Source organism: Entelurus aequoreus, linkage group LG14 (assembly GCF_033978785.1).
Source record: "Entelurus aequoreus isolate RoL-2023_Sb linkage group LG14, RoL_Eaeq_v1.1, whole genome shotgun sequence".
Classification (NCBI taxonomy): Eukaryota; Metazoa; Chordata; class Actinopteri; order Syngnathiformes; family Syngnathidae; genus Entelurus; species Entelurus aequoreus.
The window spans coordinates 45920512-45929627 of NC_084744.1; positions in this window are offsets into that span (position 1 = coordinate 45920512).

Sequence of the window (9116 nt, forward strand, 5' to 3'; positions counted from 1 at the left end):
CCAGACTCACACCTCCCGCCACCTGAACAGTTTTTTCCCCTCGGCCATCAGACACATGAACAATAACGAGATCTGATAGCTCAGTTACAGCTCGTGTTATTCTATTCTGTGTTATATGTGTTTTATGTTGCACGATTGCGCCACATAAAATGTCCTAGTTTGTGAACCCGTTCTCAACCAATGGCAATCAAAACTCTTCTGATTCTGATTCTGATTCGGGTATACATGAATGATGATGATACAAATAAAAAAGTAAACAACGTTTGCAAACACCAATGACATTGAATAGTCTACAGAAACACTGCTTCATTTTCTATGTGTCACGACGTGGACTTTGGCGGCGCAAATTACTGCGCGGATTGCTTTCCCGACATGCAAAACAACTGGACTGGACATCGGATGAAGGTAGATACATGATTTAATTCTTACCTAAAAACAAGAGTGAACAAAAAGCGCGCACAAGACGGAGACACAAACTTGACTAAGAAAACAAAAACTAGCACTTGGGCAAAACTATGGACATTAAATAAATAATAATAATAATAATAATACATTTTATTTATAAGGCGCCTTTCTGGGCACTAAAGGACACCGTACAAAATCTAAACAATAAAATTAAATTGGATAAAAACAACAATAATAACAACAACAAAGATAGAGAAGAAAATATGATTACAATGAATAAGCAGTCAGGAATAGATGTGTTTCAAGTTTTGATTTGAAGAGTGATATTGAGTCCAAGTTTCGAAGGTCTGGTGGCAAAGAGTTCCAAAGATGTGCGGCAGAGCGGCTGAAAGCTCGGGCACCCATGGTGGACAGTTTAAATAAAGGGACAGTCAGATGGATGGATGAAGAGGATCCAACAACACTTACTGTGGCATGAGCGGAGCATAAATCTATGAACAGGCATGAGCAGTAGAGGTAACAGAAGTAATGTCGCCAGCCTGACTGCCTGGCAACTGCAAGCTTAAATAATGCAGACATGATTAACACCAGGTGCGTGAGTCCGAACACATGACAGGTGAAACTAATGGTCGTCATGGAAAACAAAACAAGGGAGTGAAAAAACAGGAACTAAAAGTGTCCAAAAACCAAACAGAATATAGCCAAACAAAACATGATCAAAAGACATGACACTATGCCCCATTCAGCTGGTTCAAGGTTAGGCTTAGGTTTTAGCAGATTTTCCGTATTTTTCCTACAGACAGCATTTGGTGACCTCGAACAACAAGGCTATGGATTGATTCACACTGGTTTTCGCCTTTTGAAGGGTACTGGAAAAAAATGGAAAATTGATCTTGAATGTGTGAAGCGACTGGGATGGGAATCAGAACCTCCAAGTCCGAGTCCATGGTTCTCTCCCGGAAAAGGGTGGAGTTCCATCTCCGGGTTGGGGAGGAGATCTTGCCCCAAGTGGAGGAGTTCAAGTACCTCGGAGTCTTGTTCACGAGTGAGGGAAGAGTGGATCGTGAGATCGACAGGCGGATTGGTGCGGCGTCTTCAGTAATGCGGACGCTGTATCGATCCGTTGTGGTGAAGAAGGAGCTGAGCCGGAAGGCAAAGCTCTCAATTTACCGGTCCGTTCCCATCCTCACCTATGGTCATGAGTTTTGGGTTATGACCGAAAGGACAAGATCACGGGTACAAGCTGCTGAAATGAGCTTCCTCCGCCGGGTGGCGGGGCTCTCCCTTAGAGATAGGGTGAGAAGCTTTGTCATCCGGGAAGAGCTCAAACTAAAGCCGCTGCCACATCGAAAGGAGCCAGATGAGGTGGTTTGGGCATCTGGTCAGGATGCCTCTCGAACGCCTCCCTAGGGAGGTGTTTCAGGCACGTCCGACCGGTAGGAGGCCACGAGGAATACCCAGGACACGTTGGGAAGACTATGTCTCCCGGCTGGCCTGGGAACGCCTCGGGATCCCCTGGGCGGAGCTGGACGAAATGGCTGGGGAGAGAAGAGTCTGGGCTTCCCTGCTTAGGTTGCTGCCCCCGCGACCCGACCTCGGATAAGCGGAAGAAGATGGATGGATGGATGGATGGATGGATGGATGGATGGATGGATCTTGAATGTCCTTAAAAAGTGCTTGAATTTGGCCATGGAAAAGGTACACGAAGCCTGTGTGTGACATGACATTTTCCTTCATGGGTGTAAGATTTCTAAATTGACCATTGTGTGACGAGGAAAGTTGTAGTCTGCCTTCTACTGAACGTGACAGCCCTCTGACCTTTACTGAGAGTCTGTCGCTGTAACACACACATTTTCACATTTTCTGTCGCGGTGTCACAGCCTCTTGTCGTCTCTTGAACTTTTCTCCTCCACGTGTTGCAAACACCGCCGCTTAGTCTTGTTCTTCGGCTTCAGACACAATGTTTTTTTTTGTTGTTTTTTTCAAATCGGTCACAAGTGAAGAAAAATGTCTGGCTTTTTTTTTGTTGGAATGGCTGTAAGAATAACGTTAACCAGCACAATTGTAATGACCATGCAGCCTGAGATGGTGGTGCTGCTGCTGCTCTTTGGCGGTCTGCTCTATTGTAGCCCCTCTTGGAGTCGGTGGATTGCTCATTGACTCATCCAGCAGCAGCGTTTCCTAGCAACGCCTCTTGAATCTACTGTACAGTATACTTCCCCATCTCATGGGCGCCTTTAATAATCTGCCTTGCATTTTCCATGTAAGATGTGTTAAAAGATGTATGCTAGCGACACTACAATCCTGCATTTTTTTGGCGGGATGCAGGCCTTTTGTTGCTTCATGCAACAACAGAATGAATGGGTGGAAAAGTAAGTCCATGCAGAGAGGTAAAATACGGACTAAACATCCCTAAGGCCCCTTCTACACTAAGGTTATCCAGGGTAAATCCCACTTAACCTTATCCTTGTCCACACGATCGCAATGGTCGTTTAAGACCCCCCACCTAGTACGCATGCGTGGAAGATGCACACATCATAGTCACCTCCAGTGTTGCTTTGTGTGCAAGTTCTTGAATTAAATGTAACTTATCTGAATAATATCCAGTGTTGTGGTATTTCAAATAACTGGAGGGGCCCTATTGTAGTGAATCACACCTGAGCCATCATAAATTAATCAAATCTTTAATGCACATTTAAAAGTAAACAATGTGATAAAGAGCATTTTACATCAACCAATCTAGGGATCTAGATATCTGGTCAGAACACTCCTCACTCTTTTGCCTTCACCTTCATTGTCCATTCGATTTTGGTGACTTTATATACTCTGGACCTAGATTTTGAGTTTGCGACATTTATGGCAGACAATAACTGATACAGTCTGCTTTGCCAGTCCAAATGCATTCGTAGTCTTCCCTCGTCGGCTAGGTAATACAAAGCACAGGCTATCTTTTTTTATCACATCCACGGGAGCCCGCATTCTCGTTGTCCCTCTTATGACAAATGGACAAAGTTTTTCGGTTAGTAGAATCACAGCTGACCTGGACATTGGAAAGTTCTCTTGTCGTCTGAGAAGTGTTGTATCCCAAATAGCTGCAATCGCTTCCTCTTAAGGTATTCATGTGTGATTTCCAAAAGTGCCTGTACATGCACAAGAAGGGGAAACACGGGCATGTCTGGATGACTCGCCTCAATCTTTCTAGTGGTGGCCGCCGAGTTACCGAACGGGTTGTTATGAAGCCGGCTGTGGTGCGTTCTTTCTGACGTCACTTCCTGTGTGGGGCGCGGTCTTTCTGGCATCACTTCCTCTCCGAACTCAGTTTGTCAACGATCAATGAGTCCATACAAAGCTGAGAGCTGGAGATTCAAGAAATAGACGGCGCAATTACCCGTGTAAAAAATTGTCCGAGGAGGGGAACCTTAAACGATGGCTTAGGCTAAATAATTATTCGTTTAAGGCAGGGGTGTCCAAAGTGCGGCCTGGGGGCCATTTGCGGCCCGCAGCTAATTGTTTACCGGCCCGCCACACATTCTGGAAATACTATTGTAAAAATAAAAAAGAACATTAAAAAAAGTGGAATGAGGTGAAAAAGTTGCAATGTTGACACAAAAGCTGCCATGCAGGCTGTTTTTTTTCTTTTGTCTTTCTTCATTTTTCTTTTTTTGCCATTGCTCAAAAAAAAAAAATAATGACAAAAAATCCATGTTATTATTTTCAGGGTTCCAAATACTTCAAATATTTCACTTTAAAATGTTTTATGTGGTAAATATTGCATACATTGTGTAGTAGCCATATAAAAACATCAAAGTTTTCTTTGACAAAAGCGCATAAAACAAACAAAATAATAGTTCCAGCGTAAAATCGACAGATATATCTGAAGTTGATCTCATAACTTAAGTGTTGAAAGTAAAAGAAGAACCTAATAAAAATGTATCACTTTGAGTGGGGAACCTTTTGGATCCCAAATATATTTAGTGATTTTTTATTTATCTTTTCTCTGTGATTACTCAAAAATATGAAATAATTAAAATCAATGGTGTCCTGCATTATTGATATTTTAGGGCTCTAATTACTAAATACTGCATATTTCAGTTTTACTATAAAAAAACCTAAGTTGTTTTGACAGAAAAGCCATAAAACAATTGTTTTTAATTTGTATTACTTTATATCAACTTGAAGTTGATATAGAGATTTACTGTAAGCGTTAAATAATTTAAAAAAAATCATAATCTGACTTATTTTTAACATTTTAATGACTGAGACCCTTTGTGGTCCCCGTGACCCCTAAAGGTAAAATAAATAAAAAAATGCATATATTTTGTTATGGTTTGAAAATGAAAAATATCAAAATGGCCCCCACATGCTTTAATTTTTCCGTGTGCGGCCCTGAGTGGAAAAAGTTTGGACACCCCTGGTTTAAGGGGTTATCCGGCTTAGTGTAGACATAGCCTAAGAAAGCTGCCCTTGATTAATGCTACACTTTCATACAAAAGTGGATTTGACCACAGCTTTTTTGTAAGTCAGTTTTTTTAATAAGTGGCAATAATTCCACAGAGCGACCGATGTGTCATGAGGAATCCATATGTCCTAATATTACACAAGAGCAACACTCTCTGCCCTCAACTAGCTGAGCTGGAGAATGACTGTGCATTTCATGTGCAATTATATAGCACATCAAATTGAAGGAAGCAATAAAGCAGGAGTGCATCAGGCGACGGTCAGCTAAGCAATGTTTGCAGATGATGAATAAGGTATATCGTTGAAGTTTATGACCCCCTGTAAAGGCTGCTCATCATGCTGTTGACGGACAGTATATATTCCTGCTGCCTGGTGGAATTGCGATCACCATCGCTCTGAGCCACCACACATGAGTTGTGCCTGCACGGTTTCCTACTACACAGCGGATATGTGGAAGTGAGCACACGCCTGTTAAAAGAGAGGACTGGTTATTTGTTTAAAATGATTCCTTCGGAAGAGGTGGGCCGAGGCCTGGCACGATTGTATGCAGCATAGTCAGGTCATAATATGACTGTATTGTCTCCTTGCCAATTCTCAACGATAACACTCATAGCAGATATAAACATAAACAAAAGTAATCCAAAAGTCAAAAACCTCTGCAGACCTGTGAGTATGTGTGTAATAAAGACGGGTCTATTCATTAATGTGATCGCATTTTTCACATGTACAAACCCCAAAACCAGTGAAGTTGGCACGTTGTGTAAATCGTAAAATAAAAACAGAATACAATGATTTGCAAATCCTTTTCAACTTATATTCAATTGAATAGACTGCACAGACAAGATACTTAATGTTCGAACTGGAAAACTTAGGGGTTTTTTTGCAAATATTAGCTCATTTGGAATTTGATGCCTGCAACAAGTTTTTAAAAAAGCTGGCACAAGTGGCAAAAAAGACTGAGAAAGTTGAGGAATGCTCATCAAACACTTATTTGGAACATCCCACAGGTGAACAGGCTAATTGGGAACAGGTGGGTGCCATGATTGGGTATAAAAGCTGCTTCCATGAAATGCTCAGTCATTCACAAACAAGGATGGGGCGAGGGTCACCACTCTGTGAACAAATGCCTGAAAAAATTGTCGAACAGTTTAAGAACAACGTTTCTGAACGAGCTATTATTGCAAGGAATTTAGGGATTTCACCATCTACGGTCTGTAATATCATCAAATGGTTCAGAGAACCTAGAGAAATCACCACTCTGTGAACAAATGCCTGATCAGGCGGTACTGCATCAAAAAGCGACATCAGTGTGTAAAGGATATCACCACAGGAACACTTCAGAAAACCACTGTCAGTAACTACAGTTGGTCGCTACATCTGTAAGTGCAAGTTAAAACTCTACTATGCAAAGCCAAAGCCATTTATCAACAACACCCAGAAACGCCGCCGACTTTGCTGGGCCCGGGCTCATCTAAGATGGACTGATGCAAAGTGGAAAAGTGTTCTGTGGTCTGACGAATCCACATTTTAAATTGTTTTTGGAAACTGTGGATGTCATCCTCTGGAACAAAAAGGAAAAGAACCATCCAGACTGTTATAAGCGCAAAGTTGAAAAGCCAGCATCTGTGATGGTATGGGGGTGTATTAGTGCCCAAGACATGGGTAACTTACACATCTGTGAAGGCATCATTAATGCTGAAAGGTACGTACAAGTTTTGGAGCAACATATGTTGCCATCCAAGCAACGTTATCATGGACGCCCCTGCTTATTTCAGCAAGACAATGCCAAGCTACGTGTTACAACAGCGTGGCTTCGTAGTAAAAGAGTGCGGGTACTAGACTGGCCTGCCTGTAGTCCAGACCTGTCTCCCATTGAAAATGTGTGGCATTATGAAGCCTAAAATATCACAACGGAGACCCCCGGACTGTTGAACAACTTAAGCTGTACATCAAGCAAGAATGGGAAAGAATTCCACCTGAAAAGCGTCAAAAATGTGTCTCCTCAGTTCCCAAACGTTTACTGAGTGTTGTTAAAAGGAAAGGCCATGTAACACAGTGGTAAAAATGCCCCTGTGACAACTTTTTTGCAATGTGTTGCTGCCATTAAATTCTAAGTTAATGATTATTTGCAAAAATAAAACAAGTTTCTCAGTTTGAACATTAAATATCTTGTCTTTGCAGTCTATTCAATTGAATATAAGTTGAAAAGGATTTGCAAATCATTGTATTGTGTTTTTATTTACGAATTACACAACGTGCAAACTTCACTGATTTGGGGTTTTGTACTAAATGATGGCTGCCACCTTCCACAATGAAACATTATCAGAATGACTCAACATATTACATAAAGGGCCTGGTCTACGAAAGGATGGTGTGTATTAGAAAAAAGTGCAAACTTAAATAGCACACACAAAGCTTATCTACTAAGCTCGTACGCAGAGGACTGTGTCTCTTAAATGAGCAAAATAGAGAGTGGACTCTATTTAGCGTATCTGCCTTCATGTATAGCGCTTGCAATGTGATTTATCAAGGCTGAAACTGTTCTGCTGCCACTGTTTTGCATCTATATTTAGCAGGGATCAATACCAGGACAAAAATTGTTCAATCTTTTTACAAACGACATTTGTAAAGTTACAAAGGACTTAAAGTTAGTATTATTTGCAGGTGATACAACTGCGTTTTGTTCAGGACAGAACACACAGAAGCTAATACAAATAATAACAGAAGAATATTAACAAATTGAAATAATGGTTTTGACAAAAACAGACTCTTTTTGAATCTCAGTAAAACCAAAATAAAGAAAGCACATTTTAGGGTTAAATAATAGATGATAATGATGGGCCAGCATAGCTCCGTTGGTAGAGCAGCCGTGCCAGCGAGGGTTCCTGGTTCGATCCCTGCCTACCCCATCCTCTTCACTGCCGTTGTGTCCTTGGGCAAGATGCTTTACCACCTGCTCCCAGTGACACCCACACGGGTTTAAATGTATCTTAGATAATAGATTTAGTAAAGCCCTTTGAGTCACTAGAGAAAAGTGCTATATAAATATAATTCACTTCACTTATAAAATGAACTGGAAACCTTATGTAAAAAAAATATACAACAAAAAGTAGCAAGAAACATGTCAATATTGAATAAAGCTAAATAGGTTCTAGACATAAAATCACTTCATGTTCTCTACTGCTCGCTAGTGTTACCATATCTGAGTTATTGTTTAGAAATATGGGGAAACAACTACAAATGTACCCTTCATTCACTAACGATGTTACCAAAAAAATCAGTTAGAATAATACATAATGTTGGATATAGAGAACACACAAACACTTTGTTTATTGAATCACAAATATTGAAATTCGGTTGTTGAAATTTAAATTCAGTTGTTATTGAATCACAAATATTGAAATTCAACGATTTGGTGCATTTGCAAATAGCTAAAATGATGTACAAAGCAAACTATAACCTGCTACCCAAGAATGTACAACAATTCTTCTCAACAAAAGAGGAGAAATATAACCTTAGAGGAAAATCTAATTTAAAACATTTGTATGTGCATACGACACTTAGAACCTTTAGCATATCCGTATGTGGCCTAGTGGTTAGAGTGTCCGCCCTGAGATCGGTAGGTCGTGAGTTCAAACCCCGGCCGAGTCATACCAAAGACTATAAAAATGGGACCCTTTACCTCCCTGCTTGGCACTCAGCATCAAGGGTTGGAATTGGGGGTTAAATCACCAAAAAGGATTACCGGGCGCGGCCACCGCTGCTGCTCATTACTCCCCTCACCTCCCAGGGGGTGATCAAGGGTGATGGGTCAAATGCAGAGAATAATTTCGCCACACCTAGTGTGTGTGTGACAATCATTGGTACTTTAACTTTAACTTTTAAGGTTTGGAATTGATTAAAGAAGGAGAGACTGTTCCAACTATAAGTCTTCACAAAGTACAAAGGAGAACAATTATGACTTGAACCTTTTTTGAAAAAAAAATTAGATAATGATTATTTATGTATTTAATATTTGTTTGCTTACTTATGCTATATTTATCTATTATTTATGTATTCACTGTTCTGTTACAAACAGAGAACAACAAAATGGGATAAAATTGCTATGGTATGAAAAGGGGTAGGATTAAATAAGCTCAGCTTCTTCCTACTCCTTTTCGGACGTGCTGCAATGAAGCAACTGGAAATATGTGATGCATTACATTGTGTCGTATGCATGTTCCAAATAAACTGAGCTCAACTGAATGTTTAAA